The sequence below is a fragment of the Chiloscyllium punctatum genome, chromosome 30, assembly GCF_047496795.1.
Source record: "Chiloscyllium punctatum isolate Juve2018m chromosome 30, sChiPun1.3, whole genome shotgun sequence".
Lineage (NCBI taxonomy): Eukaryota > Metazoa > Chordata > Chondrichthyes > Orectolobiformes > Hemiscylliidae > Chiloscyllium > Chiloscyllium punctatum.
The window spans coordinates 563182-581252 of record NC_092768.1 but is presented as its reverse complement, the minus strand read 5'-3'; the positions used below and the strand labels follow the sequence as shown (position 1 = coordinate 581252).

Here is an 18071-nt window from a genome sequence, read left to right as displayed (position 1 = left end):
AAAATCAGAGTGGGAAACAGAAATTGCTGGAGCAAGTCAGCATCTGGAGTGGGGGTGGGGGAAGGGGAAGAAAGCAGACAAGGTTTCTGGTCCGGTGAGCCTTCTTGAGGACGGCAGTTTTCATTTGTCGCCAAAAAATGAGGAAGTCTCAAATGATCATCTCCTTGGTAGATGAAAGGACAGTTGGCCAGGGAGAGCAGAATGGAGAGTATCGTAGGTTTTGTTTGTTGACAAGAGCAGACCGCTCCGCCCTGGGAACGCATGGGACTTGAAATCGGCACTCCTGCATTGAGATATGGAGCTGGCCTCTCAAAATGCCGCAGACTCCCCGGCGGGGAATTGAACCCCGGTCTCCCGCGTGACAGGCGGGGATACTAACCACTATACTACCGAGGATTGGACGACAGCGCACTCTGTCGCATCCGTATTAGGTAGAATGTTCTTATGTGAAATTTGGATTTTGTTGTCAATTTGAGTTCTCCTTTAGATCATCTTCTACCTCTGTGGAGATGATTAAGAGAATAGTTATTGTTGTTTTCATGTTTTATTATTCGACTATCTTTCTTTCAAGTAATCCGCCGCTGCTGCTGCTGCTGTAAAACAGCCTTTTCGTTGTGCCCTACCGTCTGCGTTAAACTTCGTCTGCTGCTGATCCACGCGCGCTCTCCCATTACCTGCTTCTAACAAACTGATTTGTGTACGACAGCACAAATCCAACAGCCTGGCTTCAATTCCCACTGCCAAATGGACTCAGCACGAAAGCTTCCCTTTTTCAAGCTCGTCCCCTCAGGTTCTACTACCACCCATCAATCGCTTCCTCATCAGAGAGCAGTGCTCCCGGAGGACGGTGGGGTGACTTTACTGTACGCTGCATCAGATCTCTCAGCCATGCATTTAACATCGAAACGTAGAAATTAAGTGCAGGAGTAGGCCATTCAGCCCTTCAAGTCAGGCAGAATCCGAGGAGCAGGAAAATCAGGATGCTGCCTGACTTGCTTCGCGTTTCCAGCGCCACACTGATCGAGACTCTGATTTCCAGCAACTGCAGTCCTCACTTGTTCCATTCAGCCCTTCAAGACACCGCCACCGTTCAATGTGATCACGATTGAACATGTAATTTCAGTAAGCACTCCAGCTTCCTCTCCGTACCCCTGGATCCCTTTAGCTGCAAGGTCTACGTCCGGCTCCCTCTTGAGTGTATCTCACAAACCGGCATAGCCGCATCTTCCTGTGGGAGACAAGTCCACAGGTTCACCACTCTCTGAGAGAAAAATTCTTCCTGAATCGCTTGCCCTTCGTTCGGAGACTGTCACCCCTGGTTCTGGACGTCCCCAACATTGGGAACCGGTGAACTTTTGCTGGGATCCCTCAGTACCAAGCATGGATCTGCATGGGTTTCTCTTCAGAAGGGTCAGTGTGAATGGCCTGCTTCCACACTGTGGTGCTCCTATGATGCCAACAGTGTAGGTTGAGTACCTGCACGTGCTTTCTCAAGCTTGCCTCTGTGTTGACCTTCATGTTAACCCAGCCACTGGGCTTTGTCCTTCTATCGAGAAGAGCAGACGATGCCACTCAGATGACTTTGACTTTCCACTGTGGGTGTAGTACAGTCTGCCAGCAGCAGGGGATGGTGTTGCATCACCTTAATGGCAGGATCGGGTCCAAACTCTGAGGGGTCTGACCCCTTTTTGATTGGAGCGAGGGAGAGGGGAAAGCTCACTGTCATTTGTCGCTACCGGTTGCTTAAAGGTTTTAATTTGCACGCCGTTTGCGTGCGAGTTATATGCCCACTGACGGGACGAAGTGACAACAAAATCAGAGTGGGAAACAGAAATTGCTGGAGCAAGTCAGCATCTGGAGTGGGGGTGGGGGAAGGGGAAGAAAGCAGACAAGGTTTCTGGTCCGGTGAGCCTTCTTGAGGACGGCAGTTTTCATTTGTCGCCAAAAAATGAGGAAGTCTCAAATGATCATCTCCTTGGTAGATGAAAGGACAGTTGGCCAGGGAGAGCAGAATGGAGAGTATCGTAGGTTTTGTTTGTTGACAAGAGCAGACCGCTCCGCCCTGGGAACGCATGGGACTTGAAATCGGCACTCCTGCATTGAGATATGGAGCTGGCCTCTCAAAATGCCGCAGACTCCCCGGCGGGGAATTGAACCCCGGTCTCCCGCGTGACAGGCGGGGATACTAACCACTATACTACCGAGGATTGGACGACAGCGCACTCTGTCGCATCCGTATTAGGTAGAATGTTCTTATGTGAAATTTGGATTTTGTTGTCAATTTGAGTTCTCCTTTAGATCATCTTCTACCTCTGTGGAGATGATTAAGAGAATAGTTATTGTTGTTTTCATGTTTTATTATTCGACTATCTTTCTTTCAAGTAATCCGCCGCTGCTGCTGCTGCTGTAAAACAGCCTTTTCGTTGTGCCCTACCGTCTGCGTTAAACTTCGTCTGCTGCTGATCCACGCGCGCTCTCCCATTACCTGCTTCTAACAAACTGATTTGTGTACGACAGCACAAATCCAACAGCCTGGCTTCAATTCCCACTGCCAAATGGACTCAGCACGAAAGCTTCCCTTTTTCAAGCTCGTCCCCTCAGGTTCTACTACCACCCATCAATCGCTTCCTCATCAGAGAGCAGTGCTCCCGGAGGACGGTGGGGTGACTTTACTGTACGCTGCATCAGATCTCTCAGCCATGCATTTAACATCGAAACGTAGAAATTAAGTGCAGGAGTAGGCCATTCAGCCCTTCAAGTCAGGCAGAATCCGAGGAGCAGGAAAATCAGGATGCTGCCTGACTTGCTTCGCGTTTCCAGCGCCACACTGATCGAGACTCTGATTTCCAGCAACTGCAGTCCTCACTTGTTCCATTCAGCCCTTCAAGACACCGCCACCGTTCAATGTGATCACGATTGAACATGTAATTTCAGTAAGCACTCCAGCTTCCTCTCCGTACCCCTGGATCCCTTTAGCTGCAAGGTCTACGTCCGGCTCCCTCTTGAGTGTATCTCACAAACCGGCATAGCCGCATCTTCCTGTGGGAGACAAGTCCACAGGTTCACCACTCTCTGAGAGAAAAATTCTTCCTGAATCGCTTGCCCTTCGTTCGGAGACTGTGACCCCTGGTTCTGGACGTCCCCAACATTGGGAACCGGTGAACTTTTGCTGGGATCCCTCAGTACCAAGCATGGATCTGCATGGGTTTCTCTTCAGAAGGGTCAGTGTGAATGGCCTGCTTCCACACTGTGGTGCTCCTATGATGCCAACAGTGTAGGTTGAGTACCTGCACGTGCTTTCTCAAGCTTGCCTCTGTGTTGACCTTCATGTTAACCCAGCCACTGGGCTTTGTCCTTCTATCGAGAAGAGCAGACGATGCCACTCAGATGACTTTGACTTTCCACTGTGGGTGTAGTACAGTCTGCCAGCAGCAGGGGATGGTGTTGCATCACCTTAATGGCAGGATCGGGTCCAAACTCTGAGGGGTCTGACCCCTTTTTGATTGGAGCGAGGGAGAGGGGAAAGCTCACTGTCATTTGTCGCTACCGGTTGCTTAAAGGTTTTAATTTGCACGCCGTTTGCGTGCGAGTTATATGCCCACTGACGGGACGAAGTGACAACAAAATCAGAGTGGGAAACAGAAATTGCTGGAGCAAGTCAGCATCTGGAGTGGGGGTGGGGGAAGGGGAAGAAAGCAGACAAGGTTTCTGGTCCGGTGAGCCTTCTTGAGGACGGCAGTTTTCATTTGTCGCCAAAAAATGAGGAAGTCTCAAATGATCATCTCCTTGGTAGATGAAAGGACAAGTTGGCCAGGGAGAGCAGAATGGAGAGTATCGTAGGTTTTGTTTGTTGACAAGAGCAGACCGCTCCGCCCTGGGAACGCATGGGACTTGAAATCGGCACTCCTGCATTGAGATATGGAGCTGGCCTCTCAAAATGCCGCAGACTCCCCGGCGGGGAATTGAACCCCGGTCTCCCGCGTGACAGGCGGGGATAATAACCACTATACTACCGAGGATTGGACGACAGCGCACTCTGTCGCATCCGTATTAGGTAGAATGTTCTTATGTGAAATTTGGATTTTGTTGTCAATTTGAGTTCTCCTTTAGATCATCTTCTACCTCTGTGGAGATGATTAAGAGAATAGTTATTGTTGTTTTCATGTTTTATTATTCGACTATCTTTCTTTCAAGTAATCCGCCGCTGCTGCTGCTGCTGCTGTAAAACAGCCTTTTCGTTGTGCCCTACCGTCTGCGTTAAACTTCGTCTGCTGCTGATCCACGCGCGCTCTCCCATTACCTGCTTCTAACAAACTGATTTGTGTACGACAGCACAAATCCAACAGCCTGGCTTCAATTCCCACTGCCAAATGGACTCAGCACGAAAGCTTCCCTTTTTCAAGCTCGTCCCCTCAGGTTCTACTACCACCCATCAATCGCTTCCTCATCAGAGAGCAGTGCTCCCGGAGGACGGTGGGGTGACTTTACTGTACGCTGCATCAGATCTCTCAGCCATGCATTTAACATCGAAACGTAGAAATTAAGTGCAGGAGTAGGCCATTCAGCCCTTCAAGTCAGGCAGAATCCGAGGAGCAGGAAAATCAGGATGCTGCCTGACTTGCTTCGCGTTTCCAGCGCCACACTGATCGAGACTCTGATTTCCAGCAACTGCAGTCCTCACTTGTTCCATTCAGCCCTTCAAGACACCGCCACCGTTCAATGTGATCACGATTGAACATGTAATTTCAGTAAGCACTCCAGCTTCCTCTCCGTACCCCTGGATCCCTTTAGCTGCAAGGTCTACGTCCGGCTCCCTCTTGAGTGTATCTCACAAACCGGCATAGCCGCATCTTCCTGTGGGAGACAAGTCCACAGGTTCACCACTCTCTGAGAGAAAAATTCTTCCTGAATCGCTTGCCCTTCGTTCGGAGACTGTGACCCCTGGTTCTGGACGTCCCCAACATTGGGAACCGGTGAACTTTTGCTGGGATCCCTCAGTACCAAGCATGGATCTGCATGGGTTTCTCTTCAGAAGGGTCAGTGTGAATGGCCTGCTTCCACACTGTGTTGCTCCTATGATGCCAACAGTGTAGGTTGAGTACCTGCACGTGCTTTCTCAAGCTTGCCTCTGTGTTGACCTTCATGTTAACCCAGCCACTGGGCTTTGTCCTTCTATCGAGAAGAGCAGACGATGCCACTCAGATGACTTTGACTTTCCACTGTGGGTGTAGTACAGTCTGCCAGCAGCAGGGGATGGTGTTGCATCACCTTAATGGCAGGATCGGGTCCAAACTCTGAGGGGTCTGACCCCTTTTTGATTGGAGCGAGGGAGAGGGGAAAGCTCACTGTCATTTGTCGCTACCGGTTGCTTAAAGGTTTTAATTTGCACGCCGTTTGCGTGCGAGTTATATGCCCACTGACGGGACGAAGTGACAACAAAATCAGAGTGGGAAACAGAAATTGCTGGAGCAAGTCAGCATCTGGAGTGGGGGTGGGGGAAGGGGAAGAAAGCAGACAAGGTTTCTGGTCCGGTGAGCCTTCTTGAGGACGGCAGTTTTCATTTGTCGCCAAAAAATGAGGAAGTCTCAAATGATCATCTCCTTGGTAGATGAAAGGACAAGTTGGCCAGGGAGAGCAGAATGGAGAGTATCGTAGGTTTTGTTTGTTGACAAGAGCAGACCGCTCCGCCCTGGGAACGCATGGGACTTGAAATCGGCACTCCTGCATTGAGATATGGAGCTGGCCTCTCAAAATGCCGCAGACTCCCCGGCGAGGAATTGAACCCCGGTCTCCCGCGTGACAGGCGGGGATACTAACCACTATACTACCGAGGATTGGACGACAGCGCACTCTGTCGCATCCGTATTAGGTAGAATGTTCTTATGTGAAATTTGGATTTTGTTGTCAATTTGAGTTCTCCTTTAGATCATCTTCTACCTCTGTGGAGATGATTAAGAGAATAGTTATTGTTGTTTTCATGTTTTATTATTCGACTATCTTTCTTTCAAGTAATCCGCCGCTGCTGCTGCTGTAAAACAGCCTTTTCGTTGTGCCCTACCGTCTGCGTTAAACTTCGTCTGCTGCTGATCCACGCGCGCTCTCCCATTACCTGCTTCTAACAAACTGATTTGTGTACGACAGCACAAATCCAACAGCCTGGCTTCAATTCCCACTGCCAAATGGACTCAGCACGAAAGCTTCCCTTTTTCAAGCTCGTCCCCTCAGGTTCTACTACCACCCATCAATCGCTTCCTTATCAGAGAGCAGTGCTCCCGGAGGACGGTGGGGTGACTTTACTGTACGCTGCATCAGATCTCTCAGCCATGCATTTAACATCGAAACGTAGAAATTAAGTGCAGGAGTAGGCCATTCAGCCCTTCAAGTCAGGCAGAATCCGAGGAGCAGGAAAATCAGGATGCTGCCTGACTTGCTTCGCGTTTCCAGCGCCACACTGATCGAGACTCTGATTTCCAGCAACTGCAGTCCTCACTTGTTCCATTCAGCCCTTCAAGACACCGCCACCGTTCAATGTGATCACGATTGAACATGTAATTTCAGTAAGCACTCCAGCTTCCTCTCCGTACCCCTGGATCCCTTTAGCTGCAAGGTCTACGTCCGGCTCCCTCTTGAGTGTATCTCACAAACCGGCATAGCCGCATCTTCCTGTGGGAGACAAGTCCACAGGTTCACCACTCTCTGAGAGAAAAATTCTTCCTGAATCGCTTGCCCTTCGTTCGGAGACTGTCACCCCTGGTTCTGGACGTCCCCAACATTGGGAACCGGTGAACTTTTGCTGGGATCCCTCAGTACCAAGCATGGATCTGCATGGGTTTCTCTTCAGAAGGGTCAGTGTGAATGGCCTGCTTCCACACTGTGGTGCTCCTATGATGCCAACAGTGTAGGTTGAGTACCTGCACGTGCTTTCTCAAGCTTGCCTCTGTGTTGACCTTCATGTTAACCCAGCCACTGGGCTTTGTCCTTCTATCGAGAAGAGCAGACGATGCCACTCAGATGACTTTGACTTTCCACTGTGGGTGTAGTACAGTCTGCCAGCAGCAGGGGATGGTGTTGCATCACCTTAATGGCAGGATCGGGTCCAAACTCTGAGGGGTCTGACCCCTTTTTGATTGGAGCGAGGGAGAGGGGAAAGCTCACTGTCATTTGTCGCTACCGGTTGCTTAAAGGTTTTAATTTGCACGCCGTTTGCGTGCGAGTTATATGCCCACTGACGGGACGAAGTGACAACAAAATCAGAGTGGGAAACAGAAATTGCTGGAGCAAGTCAGCATCTGGAGTGGGGGTGGGGGAAGGGGAAGAAAGCAGACAAGGTTTCTGGTCCGGTGAGCCTTCTTGAGGACGGCAGTTTTCATTTGTCGCCAAAAAACGAGGAAGTCTCAAATGATCATCTCCTTGGTAGATGAAAGGACAAGTTGGCCAGGGAGAGCAGAATGGAGAGTATCGTAGGTTTTGTTTGTTGACAAGAGCAGACCGCTCCGCCCTGGGAACGCATGGGACTTGAAATCGGCACTCCTGCATTGAGATATGGAGCTGGCCTCTCAAAATGCCGCAGACTGCCCGGCGGGGAATTGAACCCCGGTCTCCCGCGTGACAGGCGGGGATACTAACCACTATACTACCGAGGATTGGACGACAGCTCACTCTGTCGCATCCGTATTAGGTAGAATGTTCTTATGTGAAATTTGGATTTTGTTGTCAATTTGAGTTCTCCTTTAGATCATCTTCTACCTCTGTGGAGATGATTAAGAGAATAGTTATTGTTGTTTTCATGTTTTATTATTCGACTATCTTTCTTTCAAGTAATCCGCCGCTGCTGCTGCTGCTGCTGTAAAACAGCCTTTTCGTTGTGCCCTACCGTCTGCGTTAAACTTCGTCTGCTGCTGATCCACGCGCGCTCTCCCATTACCTGCTTCTAACAAACTGATTTGTGTACGACAGCACAAATCCAACAGCCTGGCTTCAATTCCCACTGCCAAATGGACTCAGCACGAAAGCTTCCCTTTTTCAAGCTCGTCCCCTCAGGTTCTACTACCACCCATCAATCGCTTCCTCATCAGAGAGCAGTGCTCCCGGAGGACGGTGGGGTGACTTTACTGTACGCTGCATCAGATCTCTCAGCCATGCATTTAACATCGAAACGTAGAAATTAAGTGCAGGAGTAGGCCATTCAGCCCTTCAAGTCAGGCAGAATCCGAGGAGCAGGAAAATCAGGATGCTGCCTGACTTGCTTCGCGTTTCCAGCGCCACACTGATCGAGACTCTGATTTCCAGCAACTGCAGTCCTCACTTGTTCCATTCAGCCCTTCAAGACACCGCCACCGTTCAATGTGATCACGATTGAACATGTAATTTCAGTAAGCACTCCAGCTTCCTCTCCGTACCCCTGGATCCCTTTAGCTGCAAGGTCTACGTCCGGCTCCCTCTTGAGTGTATCTCACAAACCGGCATAGCCGCATCTTCCTGTGGGAGACAAGTCCACAGGTTCACCACTCTCTGAGAGAAAAATTCTTCCTGAATCGCTTGCCCTTCGTTCGGAGACTGTCACCCCTGGTTCTGGACGTCCCCAACATTGGGAACCGGTGAACTTTTGCTGGGATCCCTCAGTACCAAGCATGGATCTGCATGGGTTTCTCTTCAGAAGGGTCAGTGTGAATGGCCCGCTTCCACACTGTGGTGCTCCTATGATGCCAACAGTGTAGGTTGAGTACCTGCACGTGCTTTCTCAAGCTTGCCTCTGTGTTGACCTTCATGTTAACCCAGCCACTGGGCTTTGTCCTTCTATCGAGAAGAGCAGACGATGCCACTCAGATGACTTTGACTTTCCACTGTGGGTGTAGTACAGTCTGCCAGCAGCAGGGGATGGTGTTGCATCACCTTAATGGCAGGATCGGGTCCAAACTCTGAGGGGTCTGACCCCTTTTTGATTGGAGCGAGGGAGAGGGGAAAGCTCACTGTCATTTGTCGCTACCGGTTGCTTAAAGGTTTTAATTTGCACGCCGTTTGCGTGCGAGTTATATGCCCACTGACGGGACGAAGTGACAACAAAATCAGAGTGGGAAACAGAAATTGCTGGAGCAAGTCAGCATCTGGAGTGGGGGTGGGGGAAGGGGAAGAAAGCAGACAAGGTTTCTGGTCCGGTGAGCCTTCTTGAGGACGGCAGTTTTCATTTGTCGCCAAAAAATGAGGAAGTCTCAAATGATCATCTCCTTGGTAGATGAAAGGACAGTTGGCCAGGGAGAGCAGAATGGAGAGTATCGTAGGTTTTGTTTGTTGACAAGAGCAGACCGCTCCGCCCTGGGAACGCATGGGACTTGAAATCGGCACTCCTGCATTGAGATATGGAGCTGGCCTCTCAAAATGCCGCAGACTCCCCGGCGGGGAATTGAACCCCGGTCTCCCGCGTGACAGGCGGGGATACTAACCACTATACTACCGAGGATTGGACGACAGCGCACTCTGTCGCATCCGTATTAGGTAGAATGTTCTTATGTGAAATTTGGATTTTGTTGTCAATTTGAGTTCTCCTTTAGATCATCTTCTACCTCTGTGGAGATGATTAAGAGAATAGTTATTGTTGTTTTCATGTTTTATTATTCGACTATCTTTCTTTCAAGTAATCCGCCGCTGCTGCTGCTGCTGCTGTAAAACAGCCTTTTCGTTGTGCCCTACCGTCTGCGTTAAACTTCGTCTGCTGCTGATCCACGCGCGCTCTCCCATTACCTGCTTCTAACAAACTGATTTGTGTACGACAGCACAAATCCAACAGCCTGGCTTCAATTCCCACTGCCAAATGGACTCAGCACGAAAGCTTCCCTTTTTCAAGCTCGTCCCCTCAGGTTCTACTACCACCCATCAATCGCTTCCTCATCAGAGAGCAGTGCTCCCGGAGGACGGTGGGGTGACTTTACTGTACGCTGCATCAGATCTCTCAGCCATGCATTTAACATCGAAACGTAGAAATTAAGTGCAGGAGTAGGCCATTCAGCCCTTCAAGTCAGGCAGAATCCGAGGAGCAGGAAAATCAGGATGCTGCCTGACTTGCTTCGCGTTTCCAGCGCCACACTGATCGAGACTCTGATTTCCAGCAACTGCAGTCCTCACTTGTTCCATTCAGCCCTTCAAGACACCGCCACCGTTCAATGTGATCACGATTGAACATGTAATTTCAGTAAGCACTCCAGCTTCCTCTCCGTACCCCTGGATCCCTTTAGCTGCAAGGTCTACGTCCGGCTCCCTCTTGAGTGTATCTCACAAACCGGCATAGCCGCATCTTCCTGTGGGAGACAAGTCCACAGGTTCACCACTCTCTGAGAGAAAAATTCTTCCTGAATCGCTTGCCCTTCGTTCGGAGACTGTCACCCCTGGTTCTGGACGTCCCCAACATTGGGAACCGGTGAACTTTTGCTGGGATCCCTCAGTACCAAGCATGGATCTGCATGGGTTTCTCTTCAGAAGGGTCAGTGTGAATGGCCTGCTTCCACACTGTGGTGCTCCTATGATGCCAACAGTGTAGGTTGAGTACCTGCACGTGCTTTCTCAAGCTTGCCTCTGTGTTGACCTTCATGTTAACCCAGCCACTGGGCTTTGTCCTTCTATCGAGAAGAGCAGACGATGCCACTCAGATGACTTTGACTTTCCACTGTGGGTGTAGTACAGTCTGCCAGCAGCAGGGGATGGTGTTGCATCACCTTAATGGCAGGATCGGGTCCAAACTCTGAGGGGTCTGACCCCTTTTTGATTGGAGCGAGGGAGAGGGGAAAGCTCACTGTCATTTGTCGCTACCGGTTGCTTAAAGGTTTTAATTTGCACGCCGTTTGCGTGCGAGTTATATGCCCACTGACGGGACGAAGTGACAACAAAATCAGAGTGGGAAACAGAAATTGCTGGAGCAAGTCAGCATCTGGAGTGGGGGTGGGGGAAGGGGAAGAAAGCAGACAAGGTTTCTGGTCCGGTGAGCCTTCTTGAGGACGGCAGTTTTCATTTGTCGCCAAAAAATGAGGAAGTCTCAAATGATCATCTCCTTGGTAGATGAAAGGACAAGTTGGCCAGGGAGAGCAGAATGGAGAGTATCGTAGGTTTTGTTTGTTGACAAGAGCAGACCGCTCCGCCCTGGGAACGCATGGGACTTGAAATCGGCACTCCTGCATTGAGATATGGAGCTGGCCTCTCAAAATGCCGCAGACTGCCCGGCGGGGAATTGAACCCCGGTCTCCCGCGTGACAGGCGGGGATACTAACCACTATACTACCGAGGATTGGACGACAGCGCACTCTGTCGCATCCGTATTAGGTAGAATGTTCTTATGTGAAATTTGGATTTTGTTGTCAATTTGAGTTCTCCTTTAGATCATCTTCTACCTCTGTGGAGATGATTAAGAGAATAGTTATTGTTGTTTTCATGTTTTATTATTCGACTATCTTTCTTTCAAGTAATCCGCCGCTGCTGCTGCTGCTGCTGTAAAACAGCCTTTTCGTTGTGCCCTACCGTCTGCGTTAAACTTCGTCTGCTGCTGATCCACGCGCGCTCTCCCATTACCTGCTTCTAACAAACTGATTTGTGTACGACAGCACAAATCCAACAGCCTGGCTTCAATTCCCACTGCCAAATGGACTCAGCACGAAAGCTTCCCTTTTTCAAGCTCGTCCCCTCAGGTTCTACTACCACCCATCAATCGCTTCCTCATCAGAGAGCAGTGCTCCCGGAGGACGGTGGGGTGACTTTACTGTACGCTGCATCAGATCTCTCAGCCATGCATTTAACATCGAAACGTAGAAATTAAGTGCAGGAGTAGGCCATTCAGCCCTTCAAGTCAGGCAGAATCCGAGGAGCAGGAAAATCAGGATGCTGCCTGACTTGCTTCGCGTTTCCAGCGCCACACTGATCGAGACTCTGATTTCCAGCAACTGCAGTCCTCACTTGTTCCATTCAGCCCTTCAAGACACCGCCACCGTTCAATGTGATCACGATTGAACATGTAATTTCAGTAAGCACTCCAGCTTCCTCTCCGTACCCCTGGATCCCTTTAGCTGCAAGGTCTACGTCCGGCTCCCTCTTGAGTGTATCTCACAAACCGGCATAGCCGCATCTTCCTGTGGGAGACAAGTCCACAGGTTCACCACTCTCTGAGAGAAAAATTCTTCCTGAATCGCTTGCCCTTCGTTCGGAGACTGTGACCCCTGGTTCTGGACGTCCCCAACATTGGGAACCGGTGAACTTTTGCTGGGATCCCTCAGTACCAAGCATGGATCTGCATGGGTTTCTCTTCAGAAGGGTCAGTGTGAATGGCCTGCTTCCACACTGTGGTGCTCCTATGATGCCAACAGTGTAGGTTGAGTACCTGCACGTGCTTTCTCAAGCTTGCCTCTGTGTTGACCTTCATGTTAACCCAGCCACTGGGCTTTGTCCTTCTATCGAGAAGAGCAGACGATGCCACTCAGATGACTTTGACTTTCCACTGTGGGTGTAGTACAGTCTGCCAGCAGCAGGGGATGGTGTTGCATCACCTTAATGGCAGGATCGGGTCCAAACTCTGAGGGGTCTGACCCCTTTTTGATTGGAGCGAGGGAGAGGGGAAAGCTCACTGTCATTTGTCGCTACCGGTTGCTTAAAGGTTTTAATTTGCACGCCGTTTGCGTGCGAGTTATATGCCCACTGACGGGACGAAGTGACAACAAAATCAGAGTGGGAAACAGAAATTGCTGGAGCAAGTCAGCATCTGGAGTGGGGGTGGGGGAAGGGGAAGAAAGCAGACAAGGTTTCTGGTCCGGTGAGCCTTCTTGAGGACGGCAGTTTTCATTTGTCGCCAAAAAATGAGGAAGTCTCAAATGATCATCTCCTTGGTAGATGAAAGGACAGTTGGCCAGGGAGAGCAGAATGGAGAGTATCGTAGGTTTTGTTTGTTGACAAGAGCAGACCGCTCCGCCCTGGGAACGCATGGGACTTGAAATCGGCACTCCTGCATTGAGATATGGAGCTGGCCTCTCAAAATGCCGCAGACTCCCCGGCGGGGAATTGAACCCCGGTCTCCCGCGTGACAGGCGGGGATACTAACCACTATACTACCGAGGATTGGACGACAGCGCACTCTGTCGCATCCGTATTAGGTAGAATGTTCTTATGTGAAATTTGGATTTTGTTGTCAATTTGAGTTCTCCTTTAGATCATCTTCTACCTCTGTGGAGATGATTAAGAGAATAGTTATTGTTGTTTTCATGTTTTATTATTCGACTATCTTTCTTTCAAGTAATCCGCCGCTGCTGCTGCTGCTGCTGTAAAACAGCCTTTTCGTTGTGCCCTACCGTCTGCGTTAAACTTCGTCTGCTGCTGATCCACGCGCGCTCTCCCATTACCTGCTTCTAACAAACTGATTTGTGTACGACAGCACAAATCCAACAGCCTGGCTTCAATTCCCACTGCCAAATGGACTCAGCACGAAAGCTTCCCTTTTTCAAGCTCGTCCCCTCAGGTTCTACTACCACCCATCAATCGCTTCCTCATCAGAGAGCAGTGCTCCCGGAGGACGGTGGGGTGACTTTACTGTACGCTGCATCAGATCTCTCAGCCATGCATTTAACATCGAAACGTAGAAATTAAGTGCAGGAGTAGGCCATTCAGCCCTTCAAGTCAGGCAGAATCCGAGGAGCAGGAAAATCAGGATGCTGCCTGACTTGCTTCGCGTTTCCAGCGCCACACTGATCGAGACTCTGATTTCCAGCAACTGCAGTCCTCACTTGTTCCATTCAGCCCTTCAAGACACCGCCACCGTTCAATGTGATCACGATTGAACATGTAATTTCAGTAAGCACTCCAGCTTCCTCTCCGTACCCCTGGATCCCTTTAGCTGCAAGGTCTACGTCCGGCTCCCTCTTGAGTGTATCTCACAAACCGGCATAGCCGCATCTTCCTGTGGGAGACAAGTCCACAGGTTCACCACTCTCTGAGAGAAAAATTCTTCCTGAATCGCTTGCCCTTCGTTCGGAGACTGTGACCCCTGGTTCTGGACGTCCCCAACATTGGGAACCGGTGAACTTTTGCTGGGATCCCTCAGTACCAAGCATGGATCTGCATGGGTTTCTCTTCAGAAGGGTCAGTGTGAATGGCCTGCTTCCACACTGTGGTGCTCCTATGATGCCAACAGTGTAGGTTGAGTACCTGCACGTGCTTTCTCAAGCTTGCCTCTGTGTTGACCTTCATGTTAACCCAGCCACTGGGCTTTGTCCTTCTATCGAGAAGAGCAGACGATGCCACTCAGATGACTTTGACTTTCCACTGTGGGTGTAGTACAGTCTGCCAGCAGCAGGGGATGGTGTTGCATCACCTTAATGGCAGGATCGGGTCCAAACTCTGAGGGGTCTGACCCCTTTTTGATTGGAGCGAGGGAGAGGGGAAAGCTCACTGTCATTTGTCGCTACCGGTTGCTTAAAGGTTTTAATTTGCACGCCGTTTGCGTGCGAGTTATATGCCCACTGACGGGACGAAGTGACAACAAAATCAGAGTGGGAAACAGAAATTGCTGGAGCAAGTCAGCATCTGGAGTGGGGGTGGGGGAAGGGGAAGAAAGCAGACAAGGTTTCTGGTCCGGTGAGCCTTCTTGAGGACGGCAGTTTTCATTTGTCGCCAAAAAATGAGGAAGTCTCAAATGATCATCTCCTTGGTAGATGAAAGGACAGTTGGCCAGGGAGAGCAGAATGGAGAGTATCGTAGGTTTTGTTTGTTGACAAGAGCAGACCGCTCCGCCCTGGGAACGCATGGGACTTGAAATCGGCACTCCTGCATTGAGATATGGAGCTGGCCTCTCAAAATGCCGCAGACTCCCCGGCGGGGAATTGAACCCCGGTCTCCCGCGTGACAGGCGGGGATACTAACCACTATACTACCGAGGATTGGACGACAGCGCACTCTGTCGCATCCGTATTAGGTAGAATGTTCTTATGTGAAATTTGGATTTTGTTGTCAATTTGAGTTCTCCTTTAGATCATCTTCTACCTCTGTGGAGATGATTAAGAGAATAGTTATTGTTGTTTTCATGTTTTATTATTCGACTATCTTTCTTTCAAGTAATCCGCCGCTGCTGCTGCTGCTGTAAAACAGCCTTTTCGTTGTGCCCTACCGTCTGCGTTAAACTTCGTCTGCTGCTGATCCACGCGCGCTCTCCCATTACCTGCTTCTAACAAACTGATTTGTGTACGACAGCACAAATCCAACAGCCTGGCTTCAATTCCCACTGCCAAATGGACTCAGCACGAAAGCTTCCCTTTTTCAAGCTCGTCCCCTCAGGTTCTACTACCACCCATCAATCGCTTCCTCATCAGAGAGCAGTGCTCCCGGAGGACGGTGGGGTGACTTTACTGTACGCTGCATCAGATCTCTCAGCCATGCATTTAACATCGAAACGTAGAAATTAAGTGCAGGAGTAGGCCATTCAGCCCTTCAAGTCAGGCAGAATCCGAGGAGCAGGAAAATCAGGATGCTGCCTGACTTGCTTCGCGTTTCCAGCGCCACACTGATCGAGACTCTGATTTCCAGCAACTGCAGTCCTCACTTGTTCCATTCAGCCCTTCAAGACACCGCCACCGTTCAATGTGATCACGATTGAACATGTAATTTCAGTAAGCACTCCAGCTTCCTCTCCGTACCCCTGGATCCCTTTAGCTGCAAGGTCTACGTCCGGCTCCCTCTTGAGTGTATCTCACAAACCGGCATAGCCGCATCTTCCTGTGGGAGACAAGTCCACAGGTTCACCACTCTCTGAGAGAAAAATTCTTCCTGAATCGCTTGCCCTTCGTTCGGAGACTGTGACCCCTGGTTCTGGACGTCCCCAACATTGGGAACCGGTGAACTTTTGCTGGGATCCCTCAGTACCAAGCATGGATCTGCATGGGTTTCTCTTCAGAAGGGTCAGTGTGAATGGCCTGCTTCCACACTGTGTTGCTCCTATGATGCCAACAGTGTAGGTTGAGTACCTGCACGTGCTTTCTCAAGCTTGCCTCTGTGTTGACCTTCATGTTAACCCAGCCACTGGGCTTTGTGCTTCTATCGAGAAGAGCAGACGATGCCACTCAGATGACTTTGACTTTCCACTGTGGGTGTAGTACAGTCTGCCAGCAGCAGGGGATGGTGTTGCATCACCTTAATGGCAGGATCGGGTCCAAACTCTGAGGGGTCTGACCCCTTTTTGATTGGAGCGAGGGAGAGGGGAAAGCTCACTGTCATTTGTCGCTACCGGTTGCTTAAAGGTTTTAATTTGCACGCCGTTTGCGTGCGAGTTATATGCCCACTGACGGGACGAAGTGACAACAAAATCAGAGTGGGAAACAGAAATTGCTGGAGCAAGTCAGCATCTGGAGTGGGGGTGGGGGAAGGGGAAGAAAGCAGACAAGGTTTCTGGTCCGGTGAGCCTTCTTGAGGACGGCAGTTTTCATTTGTCGCCAAAAAATGAGGAAGTCTCAAATGATCATCTCCTTGGTAGATGAAAGGACAAGTTGGCCAGGGAGAGCAGAATGGAGAGTATCGTAGGTTTTGTTTGTTGACAAGAGCAGACCGCTCCGCCCTGGGAACGCATGGGAATTGAAATCGGCACTCCTGCATTGAGATATGGAGCTGGCCTCTCAAAATGCCGCAGACTCCCCGGCGGGGAATTGAACCCCGGTCTCCCGCGTGACAGGCGGGGATACTAACCACTATACTACCGAGGATTGGACGACAGCGCACTCTGTCGCATCCGTATTAGGTAGAATGTTCTTATGTGAAATTTGGATTTTGTTGTCAATTTGAGTTCTCCTTTAGATCATCTTCTACCTCTGTGGAGATGATTAAGAGAATAGTTATTGTTGTTTTCATGTTTTATTATTCGACTATCTTTCTTTCAAGTAATCCGCCGCTGCTGCTGCTGTAAAACAGCCTTTTCGTTGTGCCCTACCGTCTGCGTTAAACTTCGTCTGCTGCTGATCCACGCGCGCTCTCCCATTACCTGCTTCTAACAAACTGATTTGTGTACGACAGCACAAATCCAACAGCCTGGCTTCAATTCCCACTGCCAAATGGACTCAGCACGAAAGCTTCCCTTTTTCAAGCTCGTCCCCTCAGGTTCTACTACCACCCATCAATCGCTTCCTCATCAGAGAGCAGTGCTCCCGGAGGACGGTGGGGTGACTTTACTGTACGCTGCATCAGATCTCTCAGCCATGCATTTAACATCGAAACGTAGAAATTAAGTGCAGGAGTAGGCCATTCAGCCCTTCAAGTCAGGCAGAATCCGAGGAGCAGGAAAATCAGGATGCTGCCTGACTTGCTTCGCGTTTCCAGCGCCACACTGATCGAGACTCTGATTTCCAGCAACTGCAGTCCTCACTTGTTCCATTCAGCCCTTCAAGACACCGCCACCGTTCAATGTGATCACGATTGAACATGTAATTTCAGTAAGCACTCCAGCTTCCTCTCCGTACCCCTGGATCCCTTTAGCTGCAAGGTCTACGTCCGGCTCCCTCTTGAGTGTATCTCACAAACCGGCATAGCCGCATCTTCCTGTGGGAGACAAGTCCACAGGTTCACCACTCTCTGAGAGAAAAATTCTTCCTGAATCGCTTGCCCTTCGTTCGGAGACTGTCACCCCTGGTTCTGGACGTCCCCAACATTGGGAACCGGTGAACTTTTGCTGGGATCCCTCAGTACCAAGCCTGGATCTGCATGGGTTTCTCTTCAGAAGGGTCAGTGTGAATGGCCTGCTTCCACACTGTGGTGCTCCTATGATGCCAACAGTGTAGGTTGAGTACCTGCACGTGCTTTCTCAAGCTTGCCTCTGTGTTGACCTTCATGTTAACCCAGCCACTGGGCTTTGTCCTTCTATCGAGAAGAGCAGACGATGCCACTCAGATGACTTTGACTTTCCACTGTGGGTGTAGTACAGTCTGCCAGCAGCAGGGGATGGTGTTGCATCACCTTAATGGCAGGATCGGGTCCAAACTCTGAGGGGTCTGACCCCTTTTTGATTGGAGCGAGGGAGAGGGGAAAGCTCACTGTCATTTGTCGCTACCGGTTGCTTAAAGGTTTTAATT

The 18071-nt window shown here is 50.1% G+C and overlaps 10 non-coding genes across 10 annotated transcripts; all 10 read right to left on the bottom strand.

Moving 5' to 3' along the window:
* Positions 1-324: 324 nt before the first annotated feature.
* Positions 325-396, bottom strand: trnad-guc (transfer RNA aspartic acid (anticodon GUC)). The gene has a single exon. It is a non-coding gene; the product is annotated as a tRNA-Asp (tRNA).
* Positions 397-2135: 1739 nt separating this feature from the next.
* trnad-guc (transfer RNA aspartic acid (anticodon GUC)) lies at positions 2136-2207 on the bottom strand. Its single transcript has one exon. It is a non-coding gene; the product is annotated as a tRNA-Asp (tRNA).
* A 1740-nt stretch (positions 2208-3947) lies between these two features.
* Positions 3948-4019, bottom strand: trnad-guc (transfer RNA aspartic acid (anticodon GUC)). The gene has a single exon. It is a non-coding gene; the product is annotated as a tRNA-Asp (tRNA).
* Positions 4020-5762: 1743 nt separating this feature from the next.
* Positions 5763-5834, bottom strand: trnad-guc (transfer RNA aspartic acid (anticodon GUC)). Its single transcript has one exon. It is a non-coding gene; the product is annotated as a tRNA-Asp (tRNA).
* Positions 5835-7571: 1737 nt separating this feature from the next.
* trnad-guc (transfer RNA aspartic acid (anticodon GUC)) lies at positions 7572-7643 on the bottom strand. The gene has a single exon. It is a non-coding gene; the product is annotated as a tRNA-Asp (tRNA).
* A 1742-nt stretch (positions 7644-9385) lies between these two features.
* On the bottom strand, positions 9386-9457 carry trnad-guc (transfer RNA aspartic acid (anticodon GUC)). Its single transcript has one exon. It is a non-coding gene; the product is annotated as a tRNA-Asp (tRNA).
* A 1743-nt stretch (positions 9458-11200) lies between these two features.
* On the bottom strand, positions 11201-11272 carry trnad-guc (transfer RNA aspartic acid (anticodon GUC)). Its single transcript has one exon. It is a non-coding gene; the product is annotated as a tRNA-Asp (tRNA).
* A 1742-nt stretch (positions 11273-13014) lies between these two features.
* trnad-guc (transfer RNA aspartic acid (anticodon GUC)) lies at positions 13015-13086 on the bottom strand. The gene has a single exon. It is a non-coding gene; the product is annotated as a tRNA-Asp (tRNA).
* A 1742-nt stretch (positions 13087-14828) lies between these two features.
* Positions 14829-14900, bottom strand: trnad-guc (transfer RNA aspartic acid (anticodon GUC)). Its single transcript has one exon. It is a non-coding gene; the product is annotated as a tRNA-Asp (tRNA).
* Positions 14901-16640: 1740 nt separating this feature from the next.
* Positions 16641-16712, bottom strand: trnad-guc (transfer RNA aspartic acid (anticodon GUC)). Its single transcript has one exon. It is a non-coding gene; the product is annotated as a tRNA-Asp (tRNA).
* Positions 16713-18071: the final 1359 nt, after the last annotated feature.